This window comes from Geotrypetes seraphini, chromosome 12 (genome assembly GCF_902459505.1).
Source record: "Geotrypetes seraphini chromosome 12, aGeoSer1.1, whole genome shotgun sequence".
In the NCBI taxonomy this organism is placed as follows: Eukaryota; Metazoa; Chordata; class Amphibia; order Gymnophiona; family Dermophiidae; genus Geotrypetes; species Geotrypetes seraphini.
In genome coordinates, this window is record NC_047095.1 from 15,724,712 (window position 1) to 15,737,973 (window position 13,262).

The 13,262-nt window shown below is 45.7% G+C and overlaps 1 protein-coding gene across 5 annotated transcripts in view; it reads left to right on the forward strand.

Annotated features, from left to right (window-relative positions):
* Window positions 1-13,262, forward strand: part of FRRS1 (ferric chelate reductase 1) — a 92,424-nt gene that overhangs the window by 9,676 nt on the left and 69,486 nt on the right. For 2 of the 5 annotated variants that reach the window (XR_004536604.1, XM_033916178.1), the window contains exon 1: window positions 9,080-9,912. The exons of 2 other annotated variants lie outside the window; for them this stretch is intronic. The gene's annotated coding sequence lies outside the window, so the exon portion shown is untranslated. Of the gene's footprint in view, window positions 1-9,061; window positions 9,913-13,262 lie in introns of those variants that run through there. One more of the 5 variants, XM_033916181.1, reaches the window with a different exon arrangement.

The window sequence follows — 13,262 nt, forward strand, 5'->3', positions numbered from 1 at the left end:
GAGGTGTTTACGGTGCGGTTCCTCATGCTTTGAATAGAGGAGATATGGACACCGAGGTGGGGAGGGAGCACTGTGGTAGCAGGAGGGAGTGGGCATCCCTCCTGCCATACATAGGTTCGGTGTAGGGTGGGGCGTTGGGGGGAGCGTCTGGTGGCAGGAGGGAGTAGGCATCCCTCAAGCCATTTTTTTTTTGGTTCAGGGAGGGAGGGGGTGCTTTGTCGGGGGGGGGGGGCACTGTCAGAAGGCTTTTTTTTATTGGGCAGGCATTTTGCATGTGTAATACACGCAAAATATCAGTGCCATAAAAAACAAAATAACGCGGCAGAAGTCCTGACAGTAGTGACAGGAGGCTTCGCATGTCCCAATCGCTCACTGAGCGATTGAGTAGGTGGGTTTACATGCAAATTTAATAGTGAATCAATTGCTGTTGGAAAATTGGCCAGAGAATCGGCCTACAGCGATTGAGTTGCTATTGTTAGTGAACCTAAGAATAGCCTTACTGGGTCAGACCAATGGTCCATCAAGCCCAGTAGCCCATTCTCATGGTGGCCAACCCAGTTCCTTGGGTTCTCTGGCCACTGCACTAACCACTCGTCTGCTCCTCCACTCCACATACATTTCAGTTTTGAACAGGACTTCTTTCTTAAAGAATTATTTCTTGAATTGTTATTGGATGCTCTAGTATGCTGAATGAAGTACCAGTAAGTTTCCAAATGACGTTTAAGTTTCCTAGTAATAGTCACATGTAGGTCTAGGCACTGGTGACTAAAGGGTTTTTTCCATTTTGTGACTCTGGGGAAGTGTTTCATAAAATGGCCCTGTTGAGATCTGTAATGGTCCCCCCCCCTATACTCTATCCCCACCAATCAACTAAGGGCTATAAACCCTTACGAGTCCATATGAGCTGTTTTAGTCTAACCCACTCTTGTCTTCATTTGTATGAAAGTATATAAAAACCCCAAATGATATATTACTCACTTTTCAAACTTGTAGCAGATGCTATGTCACAGATAGCATGTACTCAAAGGTATTCTTTTTATATCAGGACTAGTCGTTAAGCACGTTACATTAACGGGTGCTAGAATATATGTGTGTCTGTCTGTCTGTCTGTGTTTCTTTATCTCTCTCTCCTTGGCCGCTGTCTGTGTCCTTCTGTCTCCCCCGCCTCTGAGCAAAGCTGTCTGCCCCCAGCACACCCCTCCTCCCAAAGCAGCCCCCTCTCCCTAACTGTCTCTCCATGGCCCTCTTCTGTCTTCCCCCCCAGATCAAAGCTGTCTGCCCCCAGCACACCCCTACCCTAAAGCAGCCCCCTTTCCCTCTCCCTAACTGTCTCTCTATGGTCCTCTTCTGTCTTCCCCCCAGAGCAAAGCTGTCTGTTCCCAACACACCTCCCACCCAAAGCAGCCCCCTTTCTCTCTCCCTGTCTCTCCTTGGCCCCTTCTGTCTTCCCCCAGTGCAAAACCGTCTGTCCCCAGCACACCTTCCTCCCAAAGCAGCCCCCTTTCACTCTCCCTGTCTCTCCACGGCCCCTTCTGTCTCCCCTCAGCACACCCCTCCCCCCAAAGCAACTCCCTTTCCCTCTGGCCCCCTGTATTGATTCCCCTGCTTACCCTCCCTGCATCCCGGCATCTTCTGGCCTGCTCCAGGCCGCGATCATGGTGGCCGGCCCCAGCGAACCTCACAGGCCGCTCCCCAACCCGGAAGCACGCTCCCTCCCAACGTGATCCCGTGCATCAGAGGGAACGTGCCACTGAGGCAGGAAAGCGGCCCGCGAGGCCCGCCAAAGCCGGCCACGATCGTAGGCTGCCCCGAAGAAAAGGATCAGCAGCAGCGGTGAGCGAGGGCGGGAGGTGAGGTGCTTGCTTCCGGTTGGTGAGGAGCTTGCTTCTGGTTGGTGAGTGAGGAGGGGAGTGGCCAGAGTGATCCCTGGCCGCGTTCTAAAATGGAACATGGCCACGGATCAGAAAACACGGCCCCAGGGATCACGATTTTTCAAGCGCGCATGCGCGCTCTAAGGTTTTATTATATAGGATATGGTGTATGGAAAAAAAAACATAGCCAATATCATGAATTTTTGTATCATTAGGTAAATATGTAAATAGCCTTTTAAAACAAAGTATACTTATCACTTCAAATATCTTGATAAAACTTAAGAACATAAGAAGTTGCCTCCGCTGAGGCAGACCAGAGGTCCATCTCACCCAGCGGTCCACTCCCGCGGCGGCTCATCAGATCTATTGCCTGAGCAGTGGTCCCTGACTATTTCTATAACTACCTCTTGCTCCTATCCCTATAACCTACCTCTACTCCTATGTGTACCCCTCAATCCCTTTGTCCTCTAGGAACCTATCCAAACCTTCTTTGAAGCCCTGTAACGAGCTCCTGCCTATCACAGCCTCCGGAAGCGTGTTCCATGTATCCACCACCCTCTGGGTAAAAAAGAACTTCCTAGCGTTTGTTCTAAACCTGTCCCCTTTCAGGTTCTCCGAGTGCCCCCTTGTACTTGTGGTTCCCCATAATTTGAAAAATCTGTCCCTGTCTACTTTTTCTTTGCCCTTCAGGATCTTGAAGGTTTCTATCATGTCTCCTCTAAGTCTCTGCTTCTCCAGGGAGAACAGCCCCAACTTTTTCAGTCTGTCAGTATAAGAACATAAGAACATAAGCAGTGCCTCTGCCGGGTCAGACCACAGGTCCATCCTGCCCAACAGTCCGCTCCCGCGGCGGCCCAAACAGGTCAAGACCTGTCTGAATCATCAGAAGGGGCTCCTTTGCCACCTTGGTTTCCCATTTAAGTCCTGCCTTCCTATCGAAGTCCTAGCCCTCCGGTCTTGCACATGCACGACCTGGTTGGTTTATACTCATTTCCTAGTTAACTTCCTATACTTGTGTTACATCCCAGCTCCTCCCTCAGTATCCCACGATCCCTTTATCCCTCAGAAATCCGTCCAATCCCTGTTTGAATCCCTGTACCGTACTCTGCCTGATCACTTCCTCCGGTAGCTCATTCCAAGTGTCCACGACCCTTTGTGTGAAAAAAAACTTCCTTGCATTTGTTTTGAACCTGTCTCCCTTCAGTTTCTCCGAATGCCCCCTCGTACTTGCTTTCCCCTTCAGTCTGAAGAATCTGTCTCTATCCACCCTCTCTATGCCCCTCATGATCTTGAAGGTCTCTATCATATCTCCCCTGAGCCTCCTTTTCTCCAGAGAGAAGAGCCCCAGCCTATCCAGCCTCTCGGCGTATGAGCAGTGTTCCAGCCCTCTTACCAATTTCGTTGCTCTCCTTTGGACTCTCTCAAGTACTGCCATGTCCTTCTTGAGGTGTGGCGACCAAAACTGAACGCAGTATTCCAGATGTGGACGCACCATCGCTCGATACAATGGCATGATGACTTCCCGTGATCTGGTTACTATGCCCTTCTTTATGATTCCCAGCATCCTGTTGGCTTTTTTCGAGGCTGCTGCACACTGTGCAGATGGCTTCAGTGATGCATCCACCAGCACACCCAAGTCTCTCTCGAGTCTGCTGTCTCCCAATAATACCCCCCCCAATTTGTAGTTGAACAACGGGTTCTTTTTCCCTATATGCATGACCTTGCATTTGTCCACGTTGAAGCGCATTTGCCATTTGTTTGCCCAGTCTTCCAGCTTGTCCAGGTCCCTTTGCATGTCCTCACACTCCTCCCTGGTCCTAACTCTGCCGCACAGTTTGGTATCGTCTGCGAATTTTATAACCTCACATTTAGCCTCCTTTTCCAGGTCATTGATGAATATGTTAAAGAGTAAAGGCCCCAGCACCGATCCCTGTGGCACACCGCTCGTGACTCCCCGCCAGTCAGAATATTGACCCTTTACTCCAACCCTCTGCAGTCTACTCGACAACCAGTGCTTGATCCATCTGTGCACATCCCCTCCCACCCCGTGGTTCCACAGCTTCTTAAGTAGCCTTTCATGTGGCACCTTGTCGAAAGCCTTTTGAAAGTCGAGGTAAATGATGTCTATGGGCTCTCCATTGTCCACCCGACTGCTTATTCCCTCAAAGAAGTACAGAAGGTTCGTTAGGCACGACCTTCCCTTACAGAATCCATGCTGGCTTGTTCTCAGTAGGCCATTCCTCTCGATGTGCTCGCAAATGTCGTCCTTGATCATGGCTTCCACCATCTTCCCTATAATTGAAGTCAGGCTCACCGGCCTGTAGTTACCAGGGTCACCCCTCGATCCCTTCTTGAAGATGGGTGTGACATTTGCCAATTTCCAGTCCTCTGGTACCTCACCAGTTTTCAAGGATAGGTTGCAAACATGTTGGATTGTGCCCGCTATTTCCTGTCTTAGTTCTTTCAGAACCCTTGGGTGGATCCCGTCCGGGCCTGGTGATTTGCCACATTTTAACCTGTCTATCTGTTTGAGGACATCCTCCCTACTTACCTCTATGTGCTCTAATTTTTCAGCCTGTTCCCCACTCATGAGCTCCTCTGAGTCTGGTATATTAGATGTGTCTTCGCTCGTGAAGACCGACGAGAAGAACGTGTTCAACCTCTCAGCTACCTCTTTTTCCTCCTTAATCACTCCCTTCCTGTCCCCATCGTCCAACGGCCCTACCTCCTCTCTCGCTGGTCGTTTCCCCTTAACGTAACTGAAGAATGCCTTGAAGTTTTTTCGCCTCCCTGGCCAGCCCCTCTTCGTACTTCCCCTTTGCTTGTCTAACCTCCCGGTGGCATTCCTTTTGGCATTTCTTATGCGCCTGGTGATTTTCCTCTGTTGGGTCCTTTTTCCATCTCCGGAAAGATACTTTTTTGTCCTTTATCGCCCTCTTTACTTCTATTGACATCCAAACCGGGTCCTTTGATCGCTTGTTCTTGCAGCCTTTCCTGAAATTGGGGACGTACATTCTCTGTGCTTCCTGCAGGGTGTCCCTGAATAGGGTCCAGGCGCTTCCCACAGTCTCCATCCTAAAGATTTTTCTGAGCTTCCTCCCCACCATTTCCCTCATAGCAACATAGTTCCCTTTCTTGAAGTTCAGCGCAGTTGTTGCGGTCCTCCTAACTATGGGTGTCCCTCTTTCTAATGTGAATCTGATCGTGTTGTGGTCACTGTTGCCTAGTGGTCCTCCCACTTCTACCCCTCTTGCAGGCCCCCCTAATCCGTTTAGGATGAGGTCAAGAGTATTACCCCCTCGCGTCGGTTCTTTGACTAGTTGCTCCATGAAGCAGTCCTTCACAGTTTCTACAAATCCTGTCTCCCTAGTGCAGTTGGAGTGACCCGTACTCCAGTCAATCCCTGGGTAGTTGAAGTCCCCCATCACTGTAACACTTCCAGTCTTGCACTCCTGTCTCAATTCTGCTTCCAAGTCATGTCCGACTCCCTCTGGCGTACCAGGTGGTCGATAGTACAGCCCCAGTTTTATGCCCGCACCCTTGTTTCCCGGTAATTTGACCCACAGCGATTCCAGCCCCTCTGCCTTCGTTGCCATATCCATCCCGACCGACTAGCTTAGTTGCTCTTCTCTGTACTCCCTCAAGTACTGCCATGTCCTTCTTGAGGTGCGGCGACCAGTACTGGACACAGTACTCCAGATGCGGGCGCACCATTGCATGATACAGAGGCAGGATGACTTCCTTCGTCCTGGTTGTGATACCCTTCTTAATGTTACCCAACATTTTGTTTGCTTTCCTTGAGGCTGCGGCGCACTGCGCTGACGCCTTCAATGTTGTGTCCACCATCACTCCCATGATAATAATATTAGTGTATGTGAAAAGTTCAGACCCAACAACCAAACTCTAGTGAATAAACACGGAGCCAGTTGTTAGTGAGACCATCACAGCTGATCACTGTCTCATTCCACCGCACACAGACTTCTGAGCTTTTCACATACACTAATATTATTATCATGTATTTAAATATTTAAAGGAAAAGTTTTATCAAGATATTTGAAGTGATAAGTATACTTTGTATCAAGATTTTGATCACTCAGTTATAATAGAGTTTCTCATTAATTGTTTTAGTAATAATAGCTTTTTAAAGCCCGACTGGATACAGTAGTGTGGTAGGCAAAAAAAAACCCCAAACAAACAAAAAACTAAGTTGTAACTTCATCATTTCGGCTATGTCACTCAAAGTTCTAATGATGAAGTTACAACTGTCTTAAATTGGTCGCACCGTCAGAAGAGAAATATCATTGGAGGACATCATCTTTGAGAAGGTTGAAGGAGCCAGGCCAAAGAGGGTGACCTGCAATCATATTGCTGGACACGTTGAAAAGAACCATGGAGATGATGATGCTGGAGGACCTAATTGGACTAGCACATAAACACAAGTCAATGGCACCTAACAAAGTGATACTTATTTACTGGACCAACAATATACTTTTGGTTTGGCTTTTGAGAGCTAACATTCTATTCCCCAGCTGAAAACAGAATCAGCAGATCAGAATGATGAGTTGGCCTGGACATACAAATTAATCCTGATCACATTTTTATAGTGGTGTGAAGGGGGGAAAAAAGTGGTAGGGGGTTGATGTGGAATCATGTCTGGTAGTGAATTAAATAATCTCAGGTGTCTATTGAGTCCTTCTTAGGGTAACTCTCACATAGGGGTTCTTTTTATTAAGGTGTGCTAACTGATTTAGCGCGCGCTAAATGCTAAGGCATCCATTAAGGGCTCCTTTTACGAAGCCCCGTTAGCGGCTTTATCACGCGCGACTTTTAATCACGCGCTAGCCGGAAAACTACCGCCTGCTCAAGAGGAAGCGGTAGCGGCTAGAGCGGACGGCAGCTTAGCGTGCGCTATTACGCGCGTTAAACCGCTAATGCGCCTTCGTAAAGGAGCCCTAAGTTTTACTTATTCAACTTATTATTAAGTGGAGTGCCGCAGGGCTCGGTCTTGGGCCCAATCTTGTTCAACATCTTCATAAGGGACTTGGCTGAAGGGCTTCAGGGTAAATTAACGTTATTCGCCGATGATGCCAAATTATGCAATATAGTGGACAAGAACACAACAGGACCTGACAACAAATCCAAGACCGATAGTATGGCACACGACCTCCTCCTACTGGAGAATTGGTCCAGGACCTGGCAACTAAACTTCAATGCCAAAAAATGCAAGGTCATGCACCTAGGCAACAGAAATCCATGTAAGACTTACACTCTTAATGGTGAGATCCTAGAGAGAACTGTAGCGGAACGAGACTTAGGGGTAATCATCAGTGAGGACATGAAGACTGCAACTCAGGTGGAGAAAGCTTCATCTAAAGCCAGACAAATCATGGGTTGCATACGAAGGAGTTTCGTTAGCCGTAAGCCCGAAGTCATAATGCCATTATATAGGTCCATGGTGAGACCCCATCTGGAATACTGTGTACAATTCTGGAGACCACATTACCGCAAAGATGTGCTGAGACTTGAGTCGGTCCAGCGAATGGCCACACGGATGGTCACGGGGCTCAGGGATCTCCCGTATGAGGAACGGCTGAATAAACTGCAGCTCTACTCCCTTGAGGAACGCAGGGAGAGGGGGGACATGATCGAGACATTCAAGTACCTCACGCGCCGTATCGAGGTGGGGGAGGATATCTTCTTCTTCAAGGAACCCACGTCAACACGAGGGCATCCATGGAAAATCAGGGGAGGGACATTACATGGCGACACCCGGAAATACTTCTTCACCGAGAGGGTGGTGGATCGATGGAATGGTCTTCCGATGCAGGTGATTGAGGCCAGCAGTGTGCCTGATTTTAAAGCTAAATGGGATCGAAAGGTGGGATCTCTTCGCAAAGAGAGGTAGGGGAGGGTCATTGATGTGGGCAGACTTGATGGGCCTTGGCCCTTATCTGCCGTCACCTTCTATGTTTCTAACTTTGAATCGCCTTAGCATTTAGTGCGCACTAAATCATTTAGCACACCTTAATAAAAGGACCCCATAGTTTTTTGTGCTTTTAGGCCTGCGGTTATGGGTGGTCAGATGGCTGGCATTTATTTCACCTGTCGGGAGGCTGGTGACCATCTGGTGTAAATTCCAGTTTTCTGAGGAACCAGCTGGTACTTCCACTCCACTGCCTCTGCAACGATTAGCCCTATACAGTACACAGACTATAACTCTGCCCATTTCTGGCCCTAGTTCTTCAATTTATACTCTTCACTTTCTGATTAGAAATCCTCTGTGTTTGTCCCAAGCTTTTTTGAATTCTGTCACTCTTTTGCTCTCCACAACCTCTCTAGGGAGTGCATTCCAGGCATCCACCACACTTTCTCTTAAAAAGAATTTCCTAACATTACTCTTGAGTCTACTGCCCTGCAATCTCAATTCATGCCCTCCGGTTTTACCCTTTTCTGGAAAAGATTTGGTTCTGTGTTAATACCTTTTAAGTCAGGGGTGTCAAAGTCCCTCCTCGAGGGTCAGGATTTACCCAATGAATATGCATGAGATTTATTTGCAGGCACTGCTTTCATTGTATGCTAATAGATCTCATGCATATTCATTGGGGAAAACCTGACTGGATTGCGGCCCTCGAGGAGGGTTTGACACCCCTGTTTTAAATATTTAAATGCCTGTATCATATCTCCCCTGTCCTCTAGAGCAGGGGTGTCAAATGTCAGTCCTCGAGGGCCGCAAGCCAGTTGGGTTTTCAGGATTTCCTGAATGAATATGCATGAGATCTATTGGCATACAATGAAAGCAGCGCATGCAAATAGATCTCATGTGTATTCATTGGGGAAATCCTGAAAACCCAACTGGATTGCGGCCCTCGAGGACCAACATTTGACACCCCTGCTCTAGAATATACATATTCAGATCTTCCAGTCTCTTCTTGTATACCTTTTGGCTCAAACCCCTTACCATTTTTGTTGCAATTCTGGACCCCGAGAGCCGGAGCCAGGTCAGGTTTTCAGGATATCCAAAATGAATATGTATGAGATGGATTTGTATGCACTACCTCCTTGACATGCAAATCTATCTCATGAATATTTATTGTGGATATCCTGAAAACCTAACCTGGCTCCGGCTCTTGAGGACCGGAATTGCCTATCCCTGCTCTAGACCATTTCAAGTCATCTTATATCCTTCGCCATATGCGATCTCCCGAATTGAACACAATCACCTGTACAGAGGCATCAACACCTTTCTTCTGCTGGTTATGCCTCTTTCTATAAAGCCCAGCATCTTTCTGGCTACAGCCACTGCCTTGCTGCACTGTTTCTTCGCCTTCAGATCTGCAGATACTATCACCCCAAAGTCCCTCTCCCTATCCGTGCATGTCAGCCTCTCTCCTCCCAGTACATATTGCTCCCTCGGCTTTCTACTCATCTTTTTTGTGTCTGGTGACTTTTGTCACTTTTTTCCCAGAGATGGTCACATATTTGCTGCCCGAATCTAGGTGATTCTTTATGGAATAACACCCCCGTTCAAAGTCCCAAGATCAGTGACACCAGCAAGCCTTCTGCTACCCTCCTACCACCCAGTACTTTTATCACTGCTCAGCTTCTATTTCTTTACTCTCCCACACCCAGCACACCTAAACACTGATCTTTTCTCTTCTCATGCACCGTCCCGGCAAGCCTCTCTTGCATCGTTCTCACACAACCCCCAGCACTCACATCTCAGCTTTGACTCGGGCTCCCTCTCGCAGCCCCCTACCCCACCCCAGCTCAGTATTTTCATTGGCTGCTTTCCCAGGACTCCTAAGTACCTCTACCATTGCACATGCTCTGTGCTCCTGCACTTCCGCATTTTACCCCTCCACAGCAAAGCCTTCATCTCCAGCTTGAACTCCAGCACTTCTTCGGGACTTCCGGCACCTGATCCTGCCACTGACAGTCCGAAGGATTCTGAGCAGTTTCCTGTGTTGCTGCAACGTCTCAGCACACTGACGGCCCCTGCATTCATAATGAGGGGCAGCCCCCTGAGGGTGACCATCTGCAGGTATTTGAAGTGGGAAAATGCTGTTTCCTCTCCTCTGTTAACAGTATCTGATTGACCATTCTTTGCTTCTGAGCAGGCTGTGTAATGCTGTATTACTCTAGAAGGTTGCATTCTGAACCAGATTACTACAGTAACAGATCATTTTGTAGTTCTGGAATAATTCTTTCTATGCATTATAGGACTGTCATTCTGCTGTTCCTTAGGAGTCTGTTTTATTACCCATTCTTTTTAATTTGGTGGTTTTATTTGGATTTAGCTCACAGCCTTTTTTTTTTAAAACAAGGATGGCTACCTCTGCTAGTGAGGCTCCTCTAAAATCAGTAATAGCTTGAGGTGAGTTATATTCAGGTACACTACATAGTTCCTTGATCCACAGTTTATACATGAATGAATAGGAAGGTTAAGTGACTTGTTCGAGATTACAAGGAGCAACGGCAGAATTTGAACCAGGCTTTGCTGGCTATCTGCCCAGTGCTTTAACCACTAGGCTGCTCCCCATGCTGTGCTGCCTGTTACCTTTTAGCACAACTGATTCAATCCCTACAGAGGAGCCAACTTTTCAAAATGATTGGGGGTGCTAAACGTAATATAAACAAACTCTTCCTGGACATAGTCAAGAAGTATGTGCAAATTATTCAAAATACTGCCATTAAAAATTATTTTCAAAAGCTCAAATATTCGATCATGTCACACCTCTTTTGATCAACGCCCATTGGCTTCCCATAGATCATCAAATTTCCTATAAAATAATGTTACTGACATATAAGACTATAACTTCTGGCCAACCTGATTTCATCAACAGGTTATTAATTCCCCACACCCTCCATCTTACATTACGTTCATCTAATCAAAACCTTCTATCTATTCCATCTTTAAGACACATTAATACTATGCGCACTAATATCTTCTCTGTTACGGCCCCTTCCATCTGGAACTCAACACCAAATTATATAAGAGAAATTTCATCACTTGATAAATTTAAAAGTAACTTGAAGGTTTTTCTTTTTAAAGACGGATTTGGAGTATAACAGTCCTTTTAAGGACGGCAATGGAAACTTGTTCCTTGCCATTTTTAATCATTTTAACTTATTTTACAAAGTACCAGACTATTTATTTTTTTGTTCCCCTCCCTTTTGTTTTAATCCCCTCTCTTTCTCATTATACAAATGCATTTCTACCCTTCTCCATTTTGTATCGGTATGTTAATGTTTGTCAGTGCGTTTGATTGTTTGTAATATTAATTGTAATTTGTTTTTAACTCATGCCCTTTTTATTTTTTTGTTATTATATTATGTAAAACCGCTTTGAATTTTGATAAGGCAGTATATCAAATTTTTAAATAAACCTGAAACCTGAATATTAGGGGTACTCAAGCACCCACAAAGCTGGTTCCTATGAATCCCTTTATTTCTTCATATGCTCTTGAGGTCGACCCCAGTGATAATTGGGCAATTTAATTTCTCTCCAGCAAGCCTCAGAGATTAGCACAGCAGCCTGCTGATACCAAACTTGAAATGAATCCCTCAGAAACTGAAGGGGATTTTCTTTTCTCATGGCAGTATTGACTCACTTCCCCCCCTTCACCACAGATAGGAGATATTGTCTACATTACTAGACTACACCTTTTGGTGGAACTCTTTGAGCATGTACCATAAATTCGAATCATATGCATATGAAAAGAACATGATATCTCGTTTCTCTACAAAATTGATGCGAAATAAATCACCTTGGTCGTTCTTAGATTCATATGTTCATTCTGCCTCGTAGACACTTCTACCTCTCTCTTTTTCTCCCTCTTTCTCTTTCTCCTTCTTTACCTTTCTTTTTTCTTTTACTTCATCCTCACTTTCTTTTTTCTTTTACTTCATCCTCACTTTCTTTTTTCTTTTACTTCATCCTCTCTGCTTATCTACCCTTTCTATTTCTTTTCTTAGCAGTTTCAAATACTCTGAATTCTTCTTAATAATTTGTTATATGCAAATGAATGCAATTACGGTTTCTTTTGTTTCTACATCACTATTTCTTATTCAATTTTCATGTACTTGAACTGCTTTCTGTATATTATTTATAATATTCAATAAAATTATTGAACTCAAAAAAAGGAGATATTGTTCCACCAAAGATCTGGGAATAAAATCACATGACCAACTTACACATAAACATTTGAAGGCCATTTATCTAACACACTAAAGAAATCTTTTACACTCTCATATGCTTTCATCTCGTTATATTCTGGACAACGCTGCTGTCCATAAATTGGCTCATGGTTTCCTGAAAAGCCAATTGGACTTCTGTTGATACCCTTTACGAGAGGATGCTGAAAAGTTCTCAGCCAAACCAAGAAGGGAATGATGTGGAGCCATGAAATAGAGAATGACACGGGGACAAATTTGTCCCCATTCCCGCAGGAACTAAATTTCCCCATCCCGTCCCCGAAAGTTTTGTCACTATCCTTGTCCCCCCTCCATTCCTGTAAGCTCTGCCTTAACCGCACAAGCCTCGAACACTTATGATTTGAAAGTGTTTGACGCGTGTGCAAATGAGGCTGGAGCTTGCAGGAATGGGGCAGGGATAGGAAAAGAACTCTTGGGGATGGGACGGGAACATGAGTTCCTGTGTCATTCTCTACAGTGAAACTCACAAGCTATTCCACACATTCACCCCCAAGTTCAACATACTTAGAAAATCATGCCTGAAGTTTTTGTAACCCTTCCAAAAAATACAGTGGTGCCTCACACAACGAACTTAATTCGTTCCAGGAGCAAGTTTGTTATGCGAAAAGTTCGTTATGTGAAACGCGTTTTCCCATAACAATACATGTTAAAAAAAATAATTCGTTCTGCAGCATAAAATATGCTAAGATGACATAAAAAAAGATAAATTTGTCAAAATGGTGAAAATGGTGGTCTTGCTGAGGCCAAACTCTTTGACGAGGTCACACTGTTTTACCCCACATTCACTCCTTCTAATTATTTCCCGTTTCATTTCAACAGAAATCACCTTCCTGCTTTTTTTAGAAGCCATGATATATAAAAAATATTGAGTTTATCTTAAAAGGACGACTGTATACAGTGAGAGAGGGCAGAGTCTCAGCGGCAAAAACTGGGACTTAAACTTTTCTTTTTTTTTTTTTTTCTAGCATCGGGGAAGCGGTGAGAGTAGCTCCGCCCCCCCAATGCATCAGCAGTAGGCGCCGGGCCCCTCCATAAAAGGAGGCGAGCCGACGGTCCGCCACTGCACAGGGAGCCAGGCAAAGGGCTGTGAGAGAGGGCAGTTAAGCGCAGTGAGTAACGCAGCTCGGGCGACTTCGTTGTGTGAAACGAAGTTCGTTGTATGAATCAAGACATGAA